Below are 12,000 nucleotides of genomic sequence, written 5' to 3'. Positions count from 1 at the left end.
TGGGCTCAATCTTGACTGGTTCTCGGCCCAATTTTGTCGCCCGGCCTAGCTCCCTTGGACACACGTTGCCCGCACCCAGGCCGCAACCTGGGCTTGGGCTGGCAAAGCCGCGCGGCCACGCGCGCCCGCCTGGGCCAGTTGTTGGCCCGATCGTTCTGCACCGTCCGATCCAGATCGACGGCTACACGACCTTCTCGGCGGATTAAAACCACGACGCAGCGGTCAGCACCTGAAACCCTAACTCACTCTTCCCCTTCCTCATCTTTCTCATCCCTCAACGCCGCAGCCAAGCAAGAGAGAGAGAAGAGCAGCAGCGGCTCGCATGGCGGCCGAAGAAGAAGAAAAGGTACGACGCCGTTGCGGGGCCCCTCGTCGGCGCACGCGCTCACCTATGGCTGAGCGCGCCGCCGTCGAGCGGCCTTGTGGCGACGCCCTGAGCCCCGAGCCCGCAAGTCAGAGACCGCGCGGCGGACCGGCGAGATCTCGGTGAACAACCCGCGCGGTGGCGGTGGTGACAGCGGCGAGGTCCAGGTAGGTCCCTCTCTTCACGCCGTCCTCTTGCCGGTTAGGGTTAGGGTTAGGGTTTTAGGGTTCGGGTTTGGCCGGACCCACTGTTCATCTTCCCCGCCTTTCGAGCCCGCACGTAGACGTCTCGTCGGTGAGCGGCGGCTGGACTACCCATGCGACGTCGGAACTTTCTTTCCGCGTAGCGGCGGTACGACGGCGGTGGAGAAGCCCTGGTAGGTCCCCCCCTTTCCGTCCTTGGCTTTCTAGGGTTAGGGTTCGGTCTGGGTCGATCCAAATCGGACTCTCTTTCTTCTGTTGTTCTTCCCCTTCTAGGGTTAGGGTTAGGAACCCTCTGCTTCGATCCGAATTTGATCTCTCTCATCTGTTCTAAACTGCTACTACCCCAATCTAGATCTACTCACTAGAAAAACCTGGCTCTGGTACCATTGATAGGATCACAGTACCTCTAAAACGTAGATTAGGGGATAAACTGCTCTTAAATGGGAAACTGTTAATGTACCTCGCCCTAGGGCAGTTGTGGCCGTGGTGCCGCAACGACGTAGCCCCTGTTGTCGTAGCAGCGTAGGCGCGGTGATGGCACTGCAGAGGCGACGGTGAGGTCGGTGGCGGCTTCCCATCGCTGGCAGCACCGTCTCTTGATCGGTTAGCGTTTCTCTGTGGGTGGGTTACGACGGCTCAGGTCAACCTCGTAGATAGAGCTCCGGCCCCCACCTCCCTTTTATAGTGTTGTGCGACGGAGGCCCACCAGCCATGGAGCGGTTGGGCGCCCCCGATCAGGACGCTGATCCAAGGACCCGGCCAATTGGTGGAGATCAAATTAACACTCCTTGCCTCAAATCCCAGATCCCCCATATTGGTTCCTCGTCCTCTCGTTGCATTTTGCATCTCCGACGCTCTCTCTCCTCTCCTCCTTTGAGCCACCATGGGCTGCGGTGGCTCCAAAGAAGCGGTGGCCACTGGCAACTCCGGCAGCAGCAGATGCAACCGATTCAAGAGGAAATCCAGCGTCGTCGACGCCAGCCAGCCATCGTCCCGTGTGCTTCAGCCATCCGACAATGCCTCCACCGCCGCTGCGAAGGCCAATGGCGAGGTGATCGCTGAGATGAAGGACAAGGCAGCCAGATTGAAAGAGAAAGCCATTAGGGAGAAGAAAGAGGAAGGGATCAACAACAAGGCCGAACAGGTCGTGAAGGACAACAAAGAAGCCGTCACTGAGAAGGAGGGCAACGCGATCTCGAAGGCGAATGCCATCGGGGAGGAGAAACAGGTCGAGATCAAGAAGGATGAAGCAGTCGTCACGGATGCTAGAGAAGTGGTCACCGGTGAAAAGGGCAAAGAAGCATTGACCGATAAGGCTGCCAAGGAGAAGAAAGATGAGGTCGTCAAGGACAAAGTAGTGGTTGTCGATCAGAAGGCTGACATGTTATCAATTGAGGATGTGAGTGTCATCACCGAGGAGAAAGAAGAAGATATCAAGAAGGATGCTGTGCTCAAAATATCGACTAAGGTAGCCGTCGAGAAGGAAAATGGGGGTGAAAATATAGACATGGCAATCGAGGAGAATGATGACGCTGCATCGACCAAGAACGACAACGTTGAGGATCCCAAGGAGGATGGCAGTGTCACGTCCCCGGTTGCCATGGTGACAGAGGAGGATGGCAGTGTCACCTTCGCAGTACCAGATGACGCCGAGACCAAGGACGATGAAAGTGGTACCTTCGCAACTGCCCCCACGACTAGCAACATGGTTGCCATGTTGGCCGAGGATGATGGAAGTGTCACATTTGCAGTACCAGTTTCCCCTGTGACCAAGGATGATGAGAGTGTTACCTCTGCATCTGCCCCAGCAACTAAGGACCAAGACATGGTTGCCATGGTGACTGAGGATGATGGCAGTGGTCGCCTTCGCAAAACCATTAGCCCCTGTGACCAAGGATGGTCACAGTATTCACTTTGTGGCTACCCCTGCGACCAAGGACGACGATAGTGTTGCCTCTGCAGCTTCCCCGATGACCAAGGACAACGAAATTGTCAGCTTACCGGCAGCCCAAGAGAAGGAGGAGGTAGAAGAGAAACCTGAGCCTTCTGAGGACAATGAGGAGGTGGAAAAAGAGGCGGAGCTGGCAGAGTCTACTGTTTTTGAGGATGAGGAGGCCATGACCGAAGCTGATGGTGCAACAGAAGCTGAAGAGGAGGCGGCAGGGCACTCTGAACTTTCCGAAGATGATGAGGTAAACAATGAGGCAGACCTGCCAGATGCTACTGCTGTTGAGCAGGGTGCTAACCAAAGTTGTCGAGGAATTGAAAGGGGAGGAGGAGAAGGAGGAGAAGGTGGACACAGTAGGGGAGAACAAGGTTGAGCAGGAAGAGGAGAGTGTCTCCAAAGAGCCAGAGGATGGGAAATCCATTACACCTTTGAGAGACGAGGACGGTAAGTTGAATTTTCTTATTGTTAACTGTGTCATTCTATATATTGACCGCACATTTCTTCTATTTTGGCATGAACTCATGATAATTGATCAGGGCCAAAGTAATAAGTCTTCTGCTGCTATCCTTAATTTACAATCGTTTTGTTGCTGACACCATCACTCCCTACATGCAAGCAATTATATAATTCTGCTCTAGAGTTACCATCATGTACCGAACTAAGTACTAGCATAAAAACCATTTGTCCCATGTGCAGGGGAATCAGATGGGAAAGAACCCATTGATTTAAAGGAGGCCAGAACCACCGAGGAAAAGACATTGGACTCGGATATCCCAGAGAAGAAGAGCGATAATGAAAAGGATGCTGCTCTAAGTGCGTGGTCTTTTTGAGCCCAGGAGAAGGAGAACAATGATGAAAAGGCTGCTGCTCTAAGTGCATATTTCTCTTTGAACTGAAAATGATGTACCATACCAGATAACATGTATGCGTCATTGAATGTTCAACATGCTCTGTTCCTTTTAGTCAAAGAGGTTGTGCATGCATGTGTGTTCTATATGTGCTTCTTACTGCTGCATACTTACAGAATTGATAGAGTGACTGTCATTCTGTGTAATACAGCATTAAGGTATTTGTCTAAAAATACCATTTTAGGCAAATCTATACTGACCATGTGGTTTGAAACTTTCAATGTAGTTGGTAGGTAGTTGTTGATGAGTTTGTTGCATTATTCAAAATCAAGGACATATAGAACAACAAACTAAGTCAGCATGTCCTTTTCTAGACAGGTTGTCTTGTCTTTATTCAAAAAAATTATGTGCAAATGCTAATAGCAAAATGATGCATCAAGAGTTGGGTAGACATTTTTTAAAATCATTATCAACATGAGGAAGGGTACTTAATTGTAGTTATACAGTGAAAACAACTGGACAGGTGTCTTTTAATTAAAGTACAAATGATGTGCTTACCAGAATTCAAGTTGACTTTGACGGCCCACAATAGATATGCTATCGATAGATCTGACAGTGTCCTACGAGTGAAGTAAAATTTGAGGGGGAAAAACCATGCGCGACACATAGCAGCACTGGAAAAAAAAACAGCAAATTATTGAAGACAACATGGCCTTCCACCAGCATCAGCACATGCAACCAATGTGGATTACGGTGTCAATATAATGAAATTAACACTTGATAATGATAGTACAGGTCAGAAGAATATAAGGGGCTGTTTGGTTCTTACAGGATCTCCTAAAATTCCTATCACATCGAATGTTTGGACATATGTATGAAGTATTAAATATAGACTACTTACGAAACTAATTGCACAACTTGCGACTAATTTGCGAGACGAATCTTTTAAACCTAATTAGTCCATGATTTGACAACGTGGTGTTACAGTAAACATGTGTTAATAATAGATTAATTAGGCTTAAAAAATTCGTCTCGAAAATTAGTCTCCATCTATATAATTGGTTTTGTAATTAATCTAATTTAATGCTCTTTATTAATATCTAAATATTCGATGTGACATGAATTTTAGAAACGACTAGAGAACCAAACACCCCCTAAATTTGACCAGGATATAATGAAAGGTAAATCAGGAAGCTGATGCCTGTTAAATCATATAACATTCCTACTTATGTGCCTGTAACAAACTATATCCTGATTGGGTGGCAGTGGTACTAGTTGGTGTGGAATTGATTGTTTGAGTGAGTTGTCTCATCTTCAACCAAAAGGACCAAGAAGAAAAATAAACTACAAAATGGGCGGATAGTGATGCCTCAACAACTAGCCCCACACAGCCACAAAACAAAGCCCGAAAGCAAAGAAGACTCCTATCAGACGTACCATAGAATAGAAAGACCTTCCATCCAGAGTCATCGGCATAAAGAAATTCCACAGCCAAGACGCCTTTAATTGCCCCCCTCGCCTCCTTCATCCCCATCCTACCAAAAACTCATCGCTCCGCCCTTTCTAACAGCTAACATGGGCAAGCTGTGTTGCAGCCAGGAAGATGATGAGCCGGAGTTCAACCTTCTGGGCCTGCTCGTCACCATCGTCCTCGCCTTGCTGCTGCTGATGCTGTGCACACCTCCACGGCGCAGGCGCTGCGTCGCCTACTACCCTTGCTACTAGGATGGGGCGACGCCTTCAAGCTTCAAGGTAGGGAGGATCATCTTCTGAGGTGTGCTGGGGTGAATAGGAGATGAGCACCGAGCTAGGCATCATATGTTGAGTTTAGCTAAGTTCAAATTATGAAATAAATTATGCTGAGTTGTAAAGCGTTCTATTATTATCAATGTGCCTACTGCAAAAGGTTGATCTGTAACCTGATCCGAAAGTTATTATAAATTGACTACTGAAATTTGTTGATTTGTGGTATTTGAGTCGCCTCCTGCAAGATTTATTTGTGCCCAGTTTTCTGTCAAATCTGGAAAGAGAATTTAAGGCACCGAATTCCATCGCATCTTCAGAAAACTTTTCGAGGCCATGTAACTGAAGTCTGAAGTCCTAGGATTTTGTGTAAAGTTTTGAAGGGCCAAGTGCGTGTAGTTCGTCCCGGTTCATGAATTGCATGATCAGTCTTTGCTACATCTTTTTTTGAGGCTCAATCTGTGCTACTTTAGTGTCAAAAGGAAGGAAACAAAAACTTATACTAGCATGATCCGATGATGCAAGAGTCAACAATGACTTATGTGTCGTGATGAACACAGATCTATTTCTATATATAGGAGAGAAAAATATTGGAGCAGAAAAATCATAGTTCGAGCATTGAGGCGGGGACAAATAATGAAATAAAGTAGTCCAAAGCAGTCAAACGTAGCATCACCTGGGGAAACAATGGTCCACGAACTCGCACTCCGATCTAATCCCCATATCCCTCCACCTTGTGATCCTCCAATCCGCAGCAATCCACACGAACACTTTCTTCCTGCTTGTTTACCCCCCTTTCTCTGAGGTGGTAGCGCCGTGGCGGGTTAGCCACCTGGATATGATGATATCCATGATGAGAGACTTGTAGGAACGGGGGCGCAGCGACGCGGAACCCGGCTGGGAAAGGGAGGGAGAGCAGGAGGAGGAATGGGAGCCCACTCGCCGCGACGGCAGCTGCCGTCGCCGTCGCCGGACGAGAAGGGAGCATCAGCCATGGGGAAGAGTGCGCGGAAGGACTATTTCGCAAACTGTTACACTTTTCCAGGGAGTTTTGTGCAAAAAATCATATTGCAATTAATAATCGCGATTCATTAGTACTATTCATTACGGTGCTTACGTGGAATAATATTGGTCGTGGTTTTTATTTGCAAGTCCATTTTATGATGTTTCATATAAAATATACTCCTAGAATATGATGTTTCATATATATAAAATATACTCCTAGTAGAATATTAGTCACGACCTATTTTAGGAAGTTTCAGGAAAGTGTCGCATGACGAGTAATAATCCGATTCATTTAGAGATTTTTCTATATATATATAAAAAAACAAAAATGTTGACTACTGAGAATGAGAGTCAAGTCCACCAATAGAAGAGGTCAACTTAAACCGAGTCACACTAATTTATTCTATTGCATCTCCAAAGCATTTGTTGCTAACGAGATGAAAAATGTTGATTTGTGTGAAGTGAGGTCAGCTAGATAGGCTGGGGATGTTCGGTTCTGCTAAAGGTTTGAGCTATGGTTATGATTGCAATGCCCTCTGGATTTCATTGTGTGAGTAGCTTATAGCGTACACCTTTAGCAGAAGCAAACGACATTCAACATGTTCGCTTGTTAGTTTCAGTCAGGGCTTATCAGTTAATCAATAGTGTTTTTCTCTCACAATAAACCAGCATCAGCCGGGCTTATCAGCCTAGAAATCAACCAACAAACAGGCCGATTGTCATTTATAGTAGAACTTGTTTATCTGGAATTAAATTGGCTCGTATTTTTTAGATGTGCTTTTAATGTTTTCGATGTGCTTCTAAGAATAGAGAAAGAATTCTATGTGCGCACGCTTTTTTTTTTAATCATAAAAGAGTACCGAAGGAGCAGGTCCTATTCATGTCTTGACAGAGTTTATGTCAAGTCCTATCAGCTCATGCTATGTCTAAGCAAAACCATCCGATAATTCGGATTTTCAGATGTCATTTTCAGCCAGCGAATCATGTCTCCCATGGGCCGATGTGTTGGTGCGTGCGATGGCTGTTCTGGTGTGGCCCACCACACTGGACACACTGGGTCGTTTCCCACTGCCTGCCTGTGTAAGACTGATGGGCTTCTCTGGCCTGTAAGCAAATTTGGGGCCAGATCTTTGGAGCCCGACCACTTTTCCCTCGAGCTGCTCTTCTAGGTCCAACGGTCCAGCCCACCAAGAACCTATGTCCACGTGACATGAATTTCCATGCCCATTCTGCTAAAAAGATGAACATGCCTGTATCAGTGTTTTTGTTTTTAGCGACGAATTAGCATATCATTGTAATTAGACCATGTTAGGATTCACCGGCTAAATTTTAGCTGGCTAATTTTAGTTGTGCTGGATCTAAACAGTTCATTCCATTAGCAACTAAAAGGTCTCTCAGCTAATGGAAACTGAATAATTCTATTAGCTGTTCTAACCTAATTAATGGCGGTTAAAACCACCGAAAGACAAAAATACCCTTTCGCAAAAACACGCTCGACCGCGTGCTCCGGACAGGTCCCCTTTCGCATCCACATCCGCACTCGTGCCTTGTTCTCCGCCGTACCCACTGGCTACGTTCGCTGGTCTGGAAAAATCAGACTAGCCGGCTGCTCCTCCTCACAGGTGTACTGTTTATCAACCAACCACTACAGTGTTTCTCTCTCACGCAACCAGTCAGTTTTAGTCAAGTTTCAGACTAGCGAACGAGGCCACTGTCTGTGAAAGGCTGATGTGCTCTCTGGTCAGTAGCAAATTTGGGACCAGATCTTTGGAGCCCTACCACCTTTCCCTCGGGCTGCTCTTCTAGTTCCAGCCATCCCCACCAAGAACCTATGTCCACGTGACATGAATTTCCATGCCCTTTCTCCTAAAAAAATGAATTTCAATGCTCATGTCAGTGTTTTATTTTTAGCGACGAATTAACATACCGTTTTTCTATATACGTGATAAAGAAGAAACAGAAGGTAAAAAAAACCAAAGTGGCGGATGCACGATGCGGGATAAGGGGGGCTAAAACAATGGAGATGTTAATTTACACGAAGATTTAATGGTGAAATCAAGCTTTTGCTACAGTAATTATACTTGAAATCAAGAAATTAGGAGGGCTGGAGCCCCCCCCCCCCCCCCCTGTGGATCCGCCTCCCACGTCGGTAGCGACGTAGCGTAACAGCACCTGGGACTGCTGTGATGTCAAAACTCAGTTAAAAGTTGTAACTGCATGCGGATGCGCTCGGTCGTCGGACCATGTCAAAAGACCACTGCACTGATAGTAACACGGCACCGTTTCGTGTGTCCAACGGTTTCGAGGCCTCGCCATTACTAGTATTTTCTCATTCTCATCCTCTGCGTGGAACTCAAAGACGGCACTGATAGTAACACGGCACCGTTTGGAGCAATTGGATCGTTAAGCTTATTTCGTATGGAAATAAGTGTAACGATCCAATTGCTCAAGCAATACAATTGACTTACGGTACGTGCGTGTAGCTGCGCTTGTCTTAACAGACTCTGTCTCTCTGTCCAGATTCGGGAAGCATGCATGTTTACACTGAAAGAGGAGTATTTACAAATAAAAAACGACGATTCTAACGCCCCGACGTTGGGCGCGCGAGTGATTCGGACACCGGTCCCTTCCTAAAGCTCGCCCGCCCCCCACGCGGAATAGAACGGAACCCGCCCGCCCCCCACATAACAGAAACCGTCTTGTCCTCCACTCCCCACCACGCCCCTGTCCCCAGTTCTCCAATGCACCCCGTGCCCCCACCATGCCCCTGTCCCAAAAGAACATGAAACACTTCAAGTGCAACATTGCAAACATATGGAAAATTTATGTATTTTCATCGGGATATAAATACTGTAACATCACAAAAATATGTAGTACAACATTAAAAAACATGCACTGCAACATCGAAAAATATATACTGCAACAACAACAAAAAATATGTACGGCGACATCAAAAAATACGTACTGCAACATCAAAAAACATGTAATGCAACATGAAAAAAATATGTATTGCAACATCTCAAGCAGTAGTACTACGACATCGCAAAAACATTTGTTGCAACGACCAAAAAATTCCATTGCAACATTCGAAAATCATCTATTGCAACATCCTAAAAAAATCCATTACAACGTGGGAGAAACAACAAAAAAAAACGTACAAAACGGTCCCTGACCCATCTCCTTCGAACTTGCCGGAGGGAGGAGAGAATAGAACCCTAGAGCTCTCCGAAACCCTAGACACCGCCGTGCCCTCAGATCTAGAGGAGGACGAGGAGGAGGATGACTCAGATCTAGAGGAAGAGGCGGTGGAGCGCTTAGATCCAGAGGAGGAGGAGAAGAAGGGTTTAGATCCGGAGCAGGACCGATCTACCTCGTCAGAGCCGCCGTCGTCGTCCTCGTCTCCGGTAGGGTCGCATGGAGGTTGCAGAGGGACGAAGGGAGGGGCGGCAGCGACCTGGCGTGTGGGCACGGCGTCTGTCCCGAGGGTGGCTCGGAAAACGGCGCGCAACGTGGCAGTGAGTGAGTGCAGGAGGAACGGGGGGAGCGGACGAGCGGAGCCAGCGAGTGGACGCGGGCGGTCGCGGAATGGATGGGATAACAAGTAGCGTGCTTGGTCTAGTCTGTGCCAACATGCAGTGACAAATTAAAAAGCTAAGGTACCCCGAACGGCTGAACCTGAAGACAGATCAAATCAAAGCTGAGGCCTCGTTTTCAGAACGTTAGGAAAGGAAAAACAACGAATCTGGTAGCTCTATCGGTTGTGAACTTTCTGGTGGGTTGCCACGTGAGCAAGTTACAGTTACGTCGAGCTCATGCAGATGAATAACCACCCCCAACAAAATGATAGACGTGCACGGATGCGTTACACTGCATTGCATTGCATGCTCCAAGCAGAGAATTAAAACGGAATGGTTTTCAGAAAGGAGGGAAATTAAAACGGAATAATCTATCTGTTTGGTGAGGCAGGCAACCCGCTGATCGTTAACGCTCACCTCTTTCGTTCATGACTTCATGTCATGCATGCCTCAACGTTCCCATCGTCGCACGCTTGCTCAGTGGCTCTCGACATCAGTGGCGGAGCGTGACTCAACATCAGGAGGGGGCTAATTTAATTCAGTGCTAAACATTATCCCAATTTCTATGATAAGCACCATGACATGTGAATTTATGGAGCATAAACACTGACTAAGAACTACGAGTACTTCCAGCACCCGTGTACGTAGGTCTCCACCTAATATTATAGGTGTGGCAAGGAGTAAGCTGCCATGACTGCTACATATGAGAACTGAGGCCTTGTTTAGTTTATCTTCCTAAAGTTTACTCCATATCTCATCGAATGTTTAGACACATGCATGTAGTATTAAATATAGACTAAAAAATAACTAATTGTACAGTTTGCGACTAATTTACGAGACGAATCTTTTAAGCCTAATTAGTCCATGATTTGACAATGTGGTGCTACATTAACACATATGTTAATAATGGATTAATTAGGCTTAATAAATTCATCTCGTGGATTACTGACGGATTCTGTAATTTATTTTTTATTAGTATCCGAACACCCTATGCAACATCTCCGTATGATACCCCAAAACTTTATGATCCCAGCCTAGTACGTCTCTAGCTCTTTGCTACCACCCTCTACATGCTGCTGTCTGTCCTTGGTAACTTTGTTGCAGGCTCCACTGAGCTCCGCCCCTGCTTGACATGTTGCTATTATATTCTTGCTCTCTCGCACCTAGAAATGATGCAATTATAGTATAGCGATAAATTAAAGTCCTTTCGATTTGGTCGAATTTATATAAAATTTTGTTAAGATTTATAATACCAATTACCAAATGACTGATCTATCATTTTTTTAGCTAGACATTCCAAAGGTAATCTACAATTAATCGATGTCCTCTGCTTTGCTAGCTCTTGCAAACAATTGTGCGGTTGTAAAATGCAAAGGCGGTCACTCAACTTGTTATGTGATGTTATTCGGTTATTTAAACTCTTAAAATATACCCTCTCCGTTCCAAATTATAAGACGTTTTGTCTTTTATAGATATATTATTTTTGCTATGCATTTAAATATACATTATGTCTAGATACATAGCAAAAGCAATATATTTAGAAAAGTCAAAACGTCTTATAAATTAGAATAAAGAGAGTGCTTTTTATGTCCATATATTATATGATGTCATCTAGGTTAAAATTATTATTTTAAGTCATCGAAGGTGTCACGTAGTGTCATCTAAACCTAAAAAAGTCCCATCACACAGATGGGGGTATAGGCCCTGTTCACATAGTCTTGGGCAGTCCATCTCCATGCTCCTTATTATCTTCCACCACATCAAAGGACACGATGTCCTTGAATACTCGGTCGCGAAGGCACGGAACGTTGAAGCTATGCTCCTAGCCGGATGGCTGCCATGGTAGAAACAAGGCGCATCATTCGTATCAAGGCACTAATAGGCATGATCGTTTGAACTTATCAGCTAGAATTTATAGTATTTTTTTTCTCATAATAAAATAATTTTAATCGATTTATCAGTCGGCTTTAATACCAGCCAAACAGACCCTTAACATCTTAAGATAATTTAGTAGCCTAAAAATATTATTCCCTTCGTTTCAAATTATAACAGGACATTATGAATTTTCTAGATAGTAGAAATAGTTTATATCTAAGAGCTAGATCCATCTCTCTAAACTTTAGATCTTTAAGAAAATCAAAATCTCGTATGTAAGTGCATAGCAGAATCTTGTATCTAAGAAAATCAAAACTTTTTATAATTTGGATGGGAAATGGGAGGGAGTATTTATAGAATTCTAGTATCCAAATGACATTCATTTAAAAGTTTGAGAACATAAGAATATACCTTAAGAACGCTGGCACTCGCGTCAGAG

General features: G+C 45.4%; 1 pseudogene; it reads left to right on the top strand.

Annotated features, from left to right (window-relative positions):
* Window positions 1-1,073: 1,073 nt before the first annotated feature.
* Window positions 1,074-3,409, top strand: LOC136451076 (uncharacterized; annotated as a pseudogene).
* The last annotated feature ends 8,591 nt before the right edge of the window (window positions 3,410-12,000 follow it).

This window comes from Miscanthus floridulus, chromosome 5 (assembly GCF_019320115.1).
Source record: "Miscanthus floridulus cultivar M001 chromosome 5, ASM1932011v1, whole genome shotgun sequence".
In the NCBI taxonomy this organism is placed as follows: domain Eukaryota; kingdom Viridiplantae; phylum Streptophyta; class Magnoliopsida; order Poales; family Poaceae; genus Miscanthus; species Miscanthus floridulus.
The sequence above is the reverse complement of the archived record's forward strand: the minus strand, read 5'-3'. Positions and strand labels throughout refer to the sequence as shown.